The sequence below is a fragment of the Protopterus annectens genome, chromosome 2.part1, assembly GCF_019279795.1.
Source record: "Protopterus annectens isolate FY-2018-M chromosome 2.part1, PAN1.0, whole genome shotgun sequence".
NCBI lineage: Eukaryota > Metazoa > Chordata > Ceratodontiformes > Protopteridae > Protopterus > Protopterus annectens.
In genome coordinates this window covers 331,852,466-331,867,080 of record NC_056729.1, presented here as the reverse complement: position 1 = coordinate 331,867,080, position 14,615 = coordinate 331,852,466, and the positions used below count along the sequence as shown (strand labels likewise).

The 14,615-nt window shown below is 45.0% G+C and overlaps 1 protein-coding gene across 2 annotated transcripts in view; it reads right to left on the bottom strand.

The window, feature by feature from the left end:
- SEL1L3 (SEL1L family member 3) overlaps positions 1–14,615 on the bottom strand; it is a 1,757,172-nt gene that overhangs the window by 1,023,363 nt on the left and 719,194 nt on the right. The gene's annotated exons all lie outside the window — the stretch shown is intronic.

Genomic DNA, 14,615 nt, shown 5'->3' with positions numbered 1-14,615 from the left:
CATCTCTAAGTAGCTCACAGAAAACATTTCAAATCCAGAGGGGTCAAAATGCTTCTGAGACCTCTGTTATTGGCTAGGCACCACCTAGAAAAGCACTACCACTTGTTCATAGGTTCACAGGTGTGTACTAGACTAATGGCCATGGGGCCTTTACAAGCTTAGCCATAGGATTATCCTGGCATAGTGCCACCTGACATTAGTCCCCAATGCCTGTGTCGAGTAGAGCCACTGGTGTTATCCCCAGGGTGAATTTTCTGTTTCCCATCCACTCATCAAGATTTCTCTTGAAGAGGGTCAGCGAGGTTCTCTGCTTGACATGTAGGGAAGACTGTTCCATAGCATGGTTAGTCTCTGGGTTATGAACCTGTCCCTCCAGCATGTTCTGTTAATTGAGGTAATGAGGTTGAGGTCTCTGGAGCATGTGGTGCTGAGGGATTGGAATTTCTTTAGGTGTACCATTTCTAACACAGCTGGGTCAGACATGGCTTTATAAGTCAAGCAGAGATCGTCTCTAAGCAGGCGATATGAGACAGAGAATAGTTGGAGTTTTTTGAGTCTGTCCATATAGGACAAGTAGTTAAGGCCTAGGATTCTCTTTGTGAGGTACTTTTGTGGTCTCTCCAGTTGTTGCAGGTGTCTAGTGGGATACATGCCAAATGGGGCATTATACTCGATGACTGGCCTAATGAGGGAAGAGTAGAGGGAGACAATGACCACTTTCTTCCTGGATGCAAAACCCTTAGTAATGAGATGTGCCACATAGAAGGGCTTTCTGACCACAGTGTCAATGTGGTGATCAAAAAAGAGGTTGCAGTCAACCTGTGTTCCCAGATCTCTTATAACATCTTCTGTGTTCAGTGGACTACCATCAATGTGGTAATTCATGGGCACCGGGTTTTTCTCAAAGGGGATGGCGACACATTTTTTGGCACTGAGCTTAAGGCCATGGTTCTGGACACCAGTCGTTGGTCACAGTGAGGCCATTCTGTAGTATGTCAACATCACTTGGGGAGGTAATAATTTTCAAGTTGCAGGTTTTCTTGCTTCCTTAAATACCTGCTGCACATCCTCATGGAATAAGTGCATAAAAGTTACTAAAACAGAATCATCCAGGCTATCAGTCGCAATTGCTCTGTGTTGAGGTGTACAACTCGCCTGTGATGCTGTGTGATATCCAGTCTTTGAGGAAGCTTAAAGTAATCACTTTTGGCAAATTCCATTAAAAGTGAGAATCACTTTGCCAGGGGTCACCACAGTGATCTTTGGTAATTCTTTCTACATCCTTAGAAGTACCTTGGGAATCACTGGAAAGGGTGAAATGCAAACATAACTATTCCTGACCATGGGAATGATAGAACATCTGTCTTCCAAACATGACTGCAAGGGTGTCTTGAACAGATTTTTTCAGTTATCTGTTTGGAAAGGAGGTATTCTCCACATCTGGATCCCAGTCCTGGAAGACCTCTACATGGAGCTTCCATTTGTGAGGGTCTGTCCAAGATCTGCTTAGTCAGTCTGCAACTGTGTTTTACTCTAACAGAATGTACGAGACCTGAAGAGTCAGAGATTATTGTACAGCCACCTCCCAAGTCATCACTGTCAGTTGGCAAAGAGGGTATGACATTTACCCCCTTGCTTGTTCAAGTACCACATCATGGTAGTATTGTCTGTAACCACTAGAAGATGACCCAGTGTCCATAAGTGGTAAAGAACTTTTAAGGCATGAATCACTGCCAACATCTTTTTTACATTTATGTGCTTTGGCATGTCCTGAGGACCCCACAAGCCTTACACTTGAATTCCCATGGTCACTGCTCCCCATGCAAAATCTGGAGAGCCTGTCTAGACAGATTGGACTTGGGTGTGAAGAGAGAAAGGGAGTCCTGTGTTCAGAGAAGTTGATTTACCACCACTGCAGTTGCTGTTTCACAAATCCCCCTATTGGTTCCTAGAAATCCAAGAGATGAAGGTGCCGGATCCAACAATTTTTCAAGTACTACTGAATTTTTCTCATGTGTTGTTTGGATAGTGGTATCATGAGGATCACTGATGCCATGAGACCTAGAATTCTGAGGGATTCTCTTGTTGATGCCACGTGTAGAAGAGAGAAATCCAAGCAATTACACCAATAAGACAGAACTTTGTCTTCCAAACATGACTGCAAGGTGTGAGGAAGGACTGTTGATAGTTAAATTTGAAGCCCAGGTGGGAAAGGAGGGCTGCATCCTTATCTAATGACTCCAAGCACCTGAATAAAAAACCTGCACAAATCAGCAAGTCATTTAATAAGGAAAATGTGTATGCCTAGGGTCCTGCAATAGGCAGCCACTGAGGCTAGACACTTTGTAAACACCAGAGTTGCAGTAAACAGCTCAAATGGTAATGTAGAAAACTGATAATGTAAGTCAGCCACACTAAATCTTAAAAGATTCCTGAATATATGTGTGCTTGAGATTTAGAGTCAACATTAAATAGGGGGTCTGGAGGCAATGCTAGGATCAACTGTAAGGTAAGTATAGTGCATTTTGGAACTTTTATAAAGGTGTTTAGAAAGGATAAATGTAGGATAGGTGCCTAGAAGTGTTTCTTTTCTGGTACCAAAAATAATTCTGGAGTAAAATCCTTTCCCTTTAGGAATCACACATACTGGTTCTATGACTCCTGCTTCTACCATGTGATGGAGCACTGGAAGAAACAGCTCTGTCTGGTCTGGTGGCTGTGAGGGAATTCCTCTGAAAGGGGGAAGGATTTTCTATCTACTGCCAAGTTTATCCTCTCTGAATTCTCAAAATCCATTTATCTGAAACTATTTGCGGCCAAACTGCAGGGTTAAGAGACAGAGAACCTGGATGAATGAAGACGAGAAGGAAGGGCAAGAGGTAGGGTAGGAGGTACTCTGTAACTTAGTACAGTCATTTCTTTGTAGGGGTTGATTATTTTTCAGAAAGGATCCACTCTTGTTTGGTTTTGAAGAATTATCCTCCCTCCATTTTTTTGGATCCTTGACTTTTGTTTGGCTGGAATTTTTGTTCGTTCTGCCCTTTGAAGGAAGATGCCTTGTTTGGGGAGAACTTGGGTACATGAAATATCCTAGAATCAAGTTAAAATATGGGGTATCTATCGGCACACTGTTTGAGAATTTATGTAACAAAGGCCCCAAACACCAACTCAGAATATAAAGGCGCATTCATAAAGTCAGCTTTAAATCATCACAGAAGTTCAAATTAACTTAATCAAGTATACCATCTGTGACATCCCTCCTCTGGGCCAGTAATTCAGGAGCCTTAATCCTCGCCACTAACACCAGTGAGGAATGTTCACTTGGAACAAACATAGATACACACAGTATTTCCAGATGCAGTTCTCCATACCACACACAGTTTCCCTTAAGAGCACATAGGGAGCACACTCCCATCTTGGAGCTGGGTTTCCTCTCTCTCTCTCATCAGGCCCCAAATAAGATTCCACACTCACCACAGCTGTAGAGTTGAGACCTCAGCTGAGTGTTCCAAGCCAAGTCCTCCACCACCCTCTCTGTAAAACCAGTGCACCGTGTCCCTGCTCCAAGTAGCTGACACACACACATTCTGAGATTTGATTTTCACCACATACCTGGGAAAGGCTGGTACAAATTTATCAGCTATGCCCCCTCTGCCCAGACTATAAGGGAGATGCTGCTACCAGAACACTTCAAAGCCAGCTATTCTAAGGCTACTACAAGGGTACCCAATTATACTGAGTAAGATTAATACTAATACAAATGGTAATGTTTGACCAATGCAGCAAGGCTTTCAAGACCAGCCACAGTATCACCGCATAAATATAAGTACTCTCATAGGTTAAAATATTCTCTAAAAGACCAGCCACAATGAAAAGTTTAAATATATTTAATAATCAATAATAAAAAGAACATAAACATACTGAATACATATTTACAACAAACACCAAAATAACACAGGAGGATAGATTCACACAGATGCAGAAAAACAGTACTTAACTAATCTCACTATATTTTCCTGACTGATCTAAAGAATTACTGTTCCCTTCTTACTTACTAAAGCAAGGCAAGAGGACATCAGTGAGTGGTCTTCCTTCTTGTCAGGTTTCACAAACAAACTGCCCTGAGACTTCTGTTTCATCTAGTATTAAAGTATAATTTTAGTGGTTGATTACAGAATGACATCACATACATCTGGTCATCTGAATTCTGGTTCCCACACTATCCCCTTTACTAGAAACTGAACCAGAATCTATCACATACGTGTCATAATACATACAAATAGAGCTTTGTTAAGATGTGTTACAGCATCTGGAAACTATAAAACCATTTCAAAAACTTCTACCCTTCCAGGGTAGCAATTAGTTCACCCCTAAGCATAATACAGTAGGATTCCTAATCCTGGTTTATAAAGACATTTTGTGTCTTACTGCAATCAGAACTGTAAGATACAATCTTTATGGCTTAAACCAAGTTAATTTAATTTCAGACTATTTTTCAAAGTAAGATGGACTGAGATTAACCTCTTCTCTTCCAGTATCCTCTGTTACAACAAAGTAATTTCAACAGTTACAATACAGTCTGACATACAGGTGAATTTCTTTTCTGTCCAGCAGGACCCACTGTTAGTACATTTTTTTACACAATTAGATTTACAAATACATTTTCAACACGCATCTGCACAAATCCGTTTAATATACAACAACATACAATTCTTTACAAAACTCCAGCTAGCTATGCTGGCATATGTTACACATCCACTGCCCCTACTTCTCCTGGCATAGCTGGTAATACCTCACACTATCACACCATTTTACAACTGAAGACGAAGCATTTCTCAAGACTGTATCTGCGCATTCAAGAATACTTCTTAAAGCATGTTTTGAAACCTGAGTCAAATTAGAAGCAAGTTCATTTGTAAAAGACTTTTCCTCTCCAGGTAAGGATGCAGCAAAATCATCCACGTTGTACACACACTATAAAATAAATTTCCACATATAGCCTTGGTAATTTAACATTCTAAAGGCTAGATCACTGGAAAGTGATATCCTTTTGCCCTGAAGATCTAACCACTTTCCCTCTTTATTGCGGGTTTTGTGTTAGATGAAGCCAAGGATTTTTAATCTGATCAGGCAGCAGAGAAGACCACAACTAGGTCAAAAGTCAAATGAGAAAAGAGACCTATCATATCCAAGGAGGCCTTATATTAAACTTTTTAGGGACTGCTGGAATAGATACAGGTGTCTTGCAGGCAGCTTTAATACCTCTTCCAAGGCTGATGGGGGGACAGCCACAGAATATGTCATCTCGTCCTTTATAAGGCCATATACCCTGGCTAGTTCTGAGGTAGTTACTGACTGTTCCCATGCAAAAAAAATCACTTAAACTCGCAATCATCTGAGGAAAAGTGAAAACTTGTTTGGAGTTAACTCAGGTTCACCTTCCAATGAATCAGTCAATGGACTCAATATCAATTAGAAAATCACCACTGTCCTCATTAGATTCTTTATCATTCTCTGAAACAACAGAAAGGTCTTTAGCCAAACTAGCACTAGAACCATGTATGGGAACACAACCACCAGAATTAGCTATCTGAAGAACAGTCTAAGCCAAGGAAACCACATCACCCTCGTAAACAGCAATAATCTGATTATCTGATGCACGATAATGCAGAACTTCACTGCTAGATAAAATATTTGGGGACAGAGTATTATGTTTGGTAACTCCAGCACTACTCTTGCACCTAAAGGGTTTCATTCTCCCATACCTGTTCAAGTTACTAAAACAGCCCCCGAGGATGTGTCTAATCTCATTCCACAGTGGGCAACAAAGCTATACTAGAGGGAGATGGGGCATACTCTAAGGGATATTTTTATTTATTTATTTATTTTTTTTTTTTTGCAGCTGCAAGCAGATTTGATGGGAGGATACCAGAGTTGAATTCATCATGTCAGTGAAGAGAACACCAGCCAGAATAATAAGCTGACAGTACTAGATAATGTATCACAATAAGCACTTAAAGTTTCTTGTATTAAGTACGTCCTCACACAACTCTTCCAAACTGCTGTAATCCAAAAAAAATTTTTAAATGTGTTCAGAATTATTTTAGAACTGACAGAAGTAAAATAATTTCCAGTACACAAAGTCCAAACACCAAAATAAACAATGTTCCAAACCAGTGTTAAAAATTAGCTTCACATAATTTAATCACTCTATACTGCCATAAAACCATTTTAATAGCAATTAAAACTACGTTTTCTTGTCAAAGATAGTAAAATATCCACAGATCATTCAGATAATAAGAAGTTATGTACTCACCATAACGTTCCATCTGAGTAGGTAAACTTCATTTGTCAGCAACCTATGGGTTATCGGATCCATATCGGATCCAAGCCAGCAGTTTCCAACAGCTAAGATCCGAGTTCCAAGCTCCTCCCCTACCCATAATCCCCTGCCATCCCTTCCTGACCTCAGATCGAGTTTGCCTAAAAGCAATACCTGCAATATTAGAGAAGAGGATCACCTCTATAGACTAACCTGGATACAATCCGTCATGAAACAGGAATACCATGAACATCCAAGTAGGTCAGGGGGACAGAGGGAGGGACGGTTGCTGACAAATGAAGTTTACCTACTCAGATGGAACATTATGGTGAGTACATAACTTCTTAATCTGAAGTAGTTAACTTCATTTGTGCATCAACCTATGGGACAGAGTCCCCAGCTACCTGAATCTTGGGAGGTCCTCATGGAAGGATGTTCCGGAGCACTGCGGAGCCAAAGGATGCTCTCCCTCTGGAGATAAAATCCAACTTATAGTGGTTTATGAAGGTATGAGATGAAGCCCATGCGGCTGCTGAGCAAATGTCATCCAAAGATACTCTAGAACGAAAAGCAGCAGAGGTAGAAATAGACCGAGTAGAATGGGCATGGACTCCATGGGGTGCAGGCCAGCCAGAACTCTCATAAGCTAGAAGAATACTATGGGAAATCCACCTGGACAATGTGACTTTCGAAACAGGTTTCCCAAACTAGGTTTAGCAAAAGATACAAACAGCTGGTCTGATTCCCTATGACCAGCTGTCCTGTGTAAATAGAATCGTAGTTGTCTGTGTACATCTAAGGAATGCAATTTGTACTCACCTTTATTCTGGTAATTGGGAAAGAAGACTGGTAAATTAATAGACTGGTTGATGTTAGATCCGGAAGCAATTTTGGGCAGAAAAGAGGGATTGGTCCTGAAGGATACTCTATCTTTGTGGAAAATCAAGTACGGTGGCTTGGCGCAAAGGGCTTGAAGTTCTGAAACCCTTCTTGCCGAAGTAATAGCAACAAGAAAAGCTGTTTTCCAGGATAAGAATTTGAGATTCACCGAAGCTGTAGGCTCAAAGGGGGAAGCTATTAAAGCGTGGAGTACCAGCGCTAAATCCCAAGGAGGGACTACATCCTTCACCGGGGGTCTTAGTAAGAAGGTGCCTTTTAAGAAGGCCTTACACAATCTGGATGAAGTCAAAGGGCCCAGATCACATCCAACATGGTAATGAGAGATAGCTGCCAATTGTACTTTGACCATGGAGGAGCTAGCACCTTGGTCAAATAATCCTGACAGAAAGTCTAATACTGCTGGCAACGGAGCTGTAAAGGGGTCTAAGCTCTGATGCAACGCCCAAATAGAAAAACGTTTCCATTTGCTATTATAAATCCTTCTAGTAGACGGCTTGTGAGCAGCTACTAGGATGTCTTTGACCGGGGAAGAGATACCGGGAGTCTTAGCTAACAGTGGAACTGGATCAACCAAGCCATGAGCTTGAGGTTGTTCAGGTTCGGGGCCGACAGGCCCAATGGGTGAGAGATCAGATCCGGAATGGGATCTAAAATCCAGGGAGGATTCACCAGATGAGACCATAGATATGGGAACCAAGCCTGACGAGGCCAGAATGGGGCAATGAGGATTATTCTGCTCCCCAACAGTCTGGCTTTCTGCAGAAACGTTAGCATCAGGGGAAGAGGAGGGTAAGCATAAAGTAGACCGAGTGGCCAAACATGCACCAGAGCATCTCTTGGAGATTCCCCGGGTGGGGGAATTAGAGCAAAGTAGTCACTGCACTTTGTGTTTGAGGGAGAGGCGAAAAGATCGCAACGAGGTTGACCCCATTTAGAGAAGATCTGTTTCGCTACTTTGAGATTCACAGACCACTTGTATGGCGAGAGGATGGTGCGACTCAATCTGTCCGCTAGGATGTTGGACCGTCCCGGTATGTGCATCGCCATGAGAAAACGGTTTGTGGAAATCGCCCATTCCCACACTCTCATGGCCTCTCGACAAAGTGGATAGGACCTGGTTCCCCCTTGTTTGTTGATATACCAGATGACCGACATGTTGTCCATCTGGATCGCAATTGTCCCAACGGGAAGAAGGCTCTGAAGTGCTTGCAATGCTAACCACACCGCCCTCATCTCTAGGACACTGATATGCAGTGAGGTCTCCACATGGTTCCATGTGCCTTGGACGGTCCTGCCCAGACAATGCCCCCCCCCCACCAGAGGCGAGAGGCGTCCGTGGTCACCGTGGCTAAGGGAGGGGACATAGAAAAGGGGCGCCCTTTCTGGAGGTCCGGAGACTGGAGCCACCAAAAGAGGGCTCTCCTGCAAACCCTGCTGAGAGGGACGGGGTGGCTCAGGGGATAATGCAGGAAGGACCATTGGACTTTGAGGGTCCATTGCAGGATTCTCATATTTAGGCGCGCCATGGGTAAGAGGTTGATGGTTGCCGCCATCAAGCCTAGGGCCCTCAGTACCAATTCTGCCGGAGGGGCTGGGCAATGAAGAATGGCCTGCACATGGAGTTTTAGAGATTGCAACCGGTCCGGAGTCAAGAAGGCTATAAGCTGGTTTGTGTTCAACCTGGCTCCGATGAAATCTATGACCTGAGTCGGAAGAAGGGAAGATTTTCCCAAATTGATCGTGATCCCCAGCCGGGGAGCTAGGTGAAGAAAATAATTCCTGGCTGTGCAGAGTAGATGCCTTGTGGGGGCGGTCAGGAGCCAGTCGTCCAGGTATGGAAAGACCTGAATTCCCTGGAGTCTCAGGTGGGCCGTTACCACAGTTAACACCTTGGTGAACACCCTGGGGGCTGTGGTGAGACCAAAGGGGAGGACACTGAATTGGTAATGGCTGGCTAATAGCCTGAAGCGGAGAAACCTCCTGGATCGTCTGTCCATCAATATGTGGTAGTACGCATCCTTGAGGTCTATGGAGCACATCCAGTCGTTCTCCTGCAAGAGGGGGAGAATGGATTGAAGGGTGACCATCCAGAACTTTTCTTTGGTTACTGCCAGGTTCAAGAGGGAAAGGTCAAGGATTGGTCTTAAGTCCCCCATCTTTTTTGGCACCAAGAAGAACCTGGAGTAAAAGCCTGATCCATACTGGTCTGGGGGGACGTGCTGGATTGCTCCTTTTTCTAGCAGCTGCTGAATTTCTGTGGCTGCGGCCTCCCTCTGATCGGGTGGGACATCGGGAAGGGATCTGGGTCTGAGAGGGGGATGGAGAAATGGAATCTCGTAGCCTCTGGATATAATCCGAAGCACCCAGTGGTCTGTTGTGATGGACTCCTAAGCTGCTAGGAGCCTCGAGAAACGCCCCCCAACTGCCTCCAGAGTGGAGCAGTTGGGTAACCCTTCAGGGTTGCTGTGTGGGCCGATCAGAGAAAGGTTCTCTGGACCCAAAGATTTTTGGGCCCCCTCTGCCTCTAGGGCGGCGTCCACCCTGTCCTGCTCTCCCTCTGAAGGACGGGAGGTCCGGAGCGAAACGGGACTGCTGAGATTTCCAGAACCACATCTTCTTCTGTCCCTTTTGGTTCTTGGAGAAGGACCTCTGGGGAACAGAGACGCGGACTCCGACAGCAGACAGCATATTCCCGTCTTTCTCACTCTGGACCAAGGTGTCGCGTACGGTCTTGCCAAAGAGGGCAGAACCATCAAATGGGGCGTTAGTGAATGACGCCTTACAGGGTTCTGCGAAATCACAGTGGCAGAGCCACGCCTGTCACCTCAGGACGACGACGCCCACTCCACTAGCTCTAGCGGCTCCTTCTGTAGCATGGGATAGTAGCCGAATAGAGGTATTGGAAGTAGACCTGTGAGTGGCCATTCGGGTAGAGTACACTTGTTTGTCCTCTGCTGACATGGACTCTGGGGGCGAACCAGCGTACTCTTTAATAAGATCCCGCTGGAGTCATACTACATGTGCCATATAGTTCAGCGACCTTACCGAAGTGGTCCATCGCCTGAGACTCCTTGTCAGGAGGATGGACCGTGGGACTCTCCTGGGCTAGTTCCCTTTTAGTGGCAGCCGCCACCAACATGGCATCTACAGGGGTCCCCTTACTCCAATGAGATCTGTCCGGGGGGGGCTAAGAATTCTGTCTGGCCTCTTGGGAACGGGCTGCACAGTGTCCGGCTCCTTCCATGCCCTGGTAGTGATTAGGTCTACCAGGGGGGGTCGGCTGGAGGGGACACCCAAGAAGTAGATGGGCCTGCTTCAAATGCCTCCAAAAACACAGACTCGTCCGAGGTAGGCTTTGGGGCAGACCACCCCCCCTCTGATCCTGAGCATCTCCATGATGTCTCCAAATGAGACGTCTTCGGGGGGTGATCTTGGGGAGCCTTCCCCTTCCTCCAAGTTTGTGTCCTCTGTCAAGGACTCAGAGGAGTCCAAGTGCCTCCTTTTGCACTTGCGTTTGTGAGGGACTTCCTCGGGGGGGCTGTCCGAGGAGGCCTCTCCAACCACATCCTGTTCCAACAAGGGAATGATCTGGGATGTAAGAGCAGGCTGTCCCTGGGGCCGGGTGATGGAAGTCGGGCCCATCTGAGAGGGAGTGCAGGGTGGGGCCGTAGCTAGGGCCGGGGGCCTGAAGTCCCTCGATAGAACCTTCTCCACCATGTTGAAAGCCGAAGGAGAGCTGCTCTCCCTAGGATCCGAGAACAGACCCTCCCTCGGATCCGATGCGTGGATCGGAGCCGGCGCCGAGGTGATCGGATCTGAAGGGGCAGTATGCTCCGACCTGGACGGAGCCAAAGGCATACTAACCATCTCGGATCGGAAGCTCAGCTCTCGGCTCTGAGAGCTCAGATCCACAGAAAAGGGACCCGACAGACTCGAGGGTGCCATCGGCGCCGAAGCACTCGACTCTATCGGTGCCGACAGTCCCCCAGCTCCAACACTAGTCAGCTCTGAAGAACCCGAACCCGGGAAGCGGGTCGGGGAAGGAGCAATCGGGACAAAACAGGGTGTTGAGCTCCCCCCCGGAGGGGGGGAGGCAGGAGCACTCCCATCTGCAGCTGGGCCTGGAGGAACCTTCGCATCATCCAGTCCAAGTCCGCATCAGTTAAACTTCTTGTGGACCTAGAAGAGGCCACCGAGGCGGGACGGGAGTGCCACCTCGATGACCTTGAAGGTGACCAGGTCTCCTCCTCCTCTGGCCCCGGTGAGAAGCAGGGTGAACGGAGCCGGGAAGGGGAAGGCTCAGAGGTCTCTGGTGGAGAAGCCTGCTTGGCTGGTGGAGCTGATGCAGAGGCTTCAGCCCGCCGCTTGTGATGCTTCTCTCTGCGCTTCCCACTTCTGGCTTCCCTATCCTCTTGGCCCAAGGTGGAAGGTTGAGTCCCAGCCAAGGAAGGAAGGGAAGTATCAGAAGGCGCTGCCACAGCCGCGGCAGGAGCCATGGGGGGAGTGGAGGCCGGAGCTGAGTCCGGGGGCAGAAGTCCCACCAGAATTACCTTCGACCTCCGGTCCTTGAGAGCCCTGGGGTTGAACGCTGCACAAATAGCACAACCGGATGACAGGTGTTCAACCCCAAGGCATAAAACGCACCGAGTGTGCCCATCCACTGGGGAGAGCTTATGGCCACACTCAGTACATTTAGAAAAAAATGTTTTGGGGGCCTCTGCCATGGTAAACTAAAAACACAGTCACTAGGCCCCAAAACCACACACACCCTAACACTCTCACAAAAAAAAGGGGGGGGGGGGATAATACGAAAAAAAGGGAATCTAACGACTACTTTAAGGTAACTATCCTAAAACACACACTCAACAACTTCACACACAAACTTTAGCTAAATCCAAAAAAAGAAAGATTTTCTCACAGAAAAATGCTCTCTAAGGCCTGGAAGCTCAAGATCAAACTGCTGGTGTAACTGCGGCAAACTAGATCTGAGGTCAGGAAGGGATGGCAGGGGATTATGGGTAGGGGGGGAGCTTGGAGCTCAGATCTTAGCTGTTGGAAACTGCTGGCTCGGATCTGATATGGATCCGATAACCCATAGGTTGATGCACAAATGAAGTTAACTACTTCAGATCTTTGTTTCCAGTAAACACACAGAACAGAGTCATATATACAGTAAACAATGCATAAATGTCTAAACATCCAAGTTCTGTCACATTTTCCTATCAAAAGATAAAAATAAAGCAGAGTAACAACAGTAAAGACAAGTACATACTGTCTATCAGCACACATAGACACTGCAGTTCTGATAGAAATACTGACAGTTTCTTCAGAAACAGTGCAAACAAACATTTGTGAAAGACAAACGCCAAATAACTACTGCTACAAGCAGAAATTCCTAAAGGAATTACTATACAATATTAAAACAAATATTTAAATAAACATAAAAATAAACAGAGAATAATAAATCTAACAAAAAAATGAGAGGAAGTGGATCCCCAAATGAGTTTTATCTGTGCAGTAAGCCAGAAAACACAGCTAAGTCAGAAAATACAGCACTGGATCCTGAGAAGAATCAGAGGACTTTCTTCTTCTTTGGATGGCAGAAAAAGACTGAATATGCAGCTTCATGTCTCTACTGAAGGCTCCCCTCTCAGGAGATGCACAGCAAATCAGCTGTGTGTCTGCGGTTTTCAAACCTAGCCAGTACTGTGTTACCTTAGCAGGTAATGCCACTGAGACAATGGGAATAATGAACATAAATGTTTTACTTTCTGCATCTTTTCTGATAGGAATCTTCATAAAAACAGATCAACTCCTGCCAGCGACATCACCTTGGGGAACAGGCATCCCAGTCTGGCTCCTTCCTCCAAGACCAACAACAGTGGTTCTCATTCCCAGAAAGGACACTAACAGCCACAGAGGAAGTTTCTAAACCCTGTCCTTTGTCCTGAAGGATCTACAGCTGAAGAAACTAAGGAAGAGGATGAGGGGTCTGAAGATGTAGAAATGGCCACTGCATGGTCATCCATTAGGAGATTCGGAAAATTCACAGTCTGCTGAACAGGCAAAGGCTGTCTTTGCAGACTAAGGAAAAACGAACAGAGGAACTGGTAAGTTGTTCCATGGTAAAGCCAGAAACAGACCCCACAACCCAAGTGATTAATAAATGCCAAAAAATAGTGTATTCGCCAAAAATAAACCCCATGGCAAGCACAACAAACACTTGCTGCAGCCCCTGCAAACAATTTATAAAGTTAATATCAATATATTTTAGAGTAAACTTCAGAAAAACAAAAGTTTACAATAAAACAATTACAAAAGCCACATTTTTTCACTGAAAGAAATATCATGTGCCAGTCCAAAAAGTAATTAATTCCTAGCAAAAACAAACAGTTCTTGACAGAAAAGTACTGTTTCAGTCATAAATTTAACTGTGGAAGTTTTTTTTTTCCTTAAAGGGAAGTAATCTGCCCAGCAACTGAGAAATTATCAGCAGACTATCAGTCCTCAAAGGCCTACAAGGGGAGCTCATGTTGGCAGCAGGAAAGTCCTGAAGCTCTTGGCACCCAGACTGCTGATTTTCTCCAGCCTTGCTCAAGCTATCAATGTTCTGGTCACATATAAGATGCCCTTAAACTTTTGAAGCTGGTCAGCTGTTCTGTCCCAAGCAGGATATAACCCAAACAGCTAAGATTACTTCAGCAGTGATTGAATGATAAGCATTCTTCCTTACCCTTGTATTCCATGATCTTGCCACTGTCAGCTCTCTGCTAACTTACTTTCTCATCAATATGCATGCTAGCTGATCACATTGGTTTGAACAATATGCACTCATCAAGACTACCAACATAGTGAGGATCCATATCTATGTATGTGTGTGTGTGTGTGTGTGTGTGTGTGTATATATCTCTGAACCGGCAAAAAAACAACAAAAAAATGCTTTAAACAGTATTTTGCAGGGGGGCAAGCCCCCCTGCACTCCCAATATGGGAAGCTGCGCTCCCCACTCCCCCTACTTAAATATACTAACTCCAAGATCGCACTACAGTGGGGAAAAGGATATATTTCCTTATCCCCACTGTAATGTGCTTCAGACAACCGGCTTTTGCAAATGTGCACTTTCAATTTAGTGCACTTTCGCTTCAATGGGTTCAATCTTCTGGTTGTCGAAAAAGTGAGTTTTCAACAATCAGACGTATACCCAGTAGATCCATATATATATATATATATATATATATATATATATATATATATATATACATACAAAACTTTGAAGACCATATGGTGTACTTTATTTCATTAGATTAACAGAACACTGAAATGTAAATAACTGAGATGAGAAGAATGAACGTTTACAACAGTGAGTGCAGAGGATCAGAACTTAGATCATCGA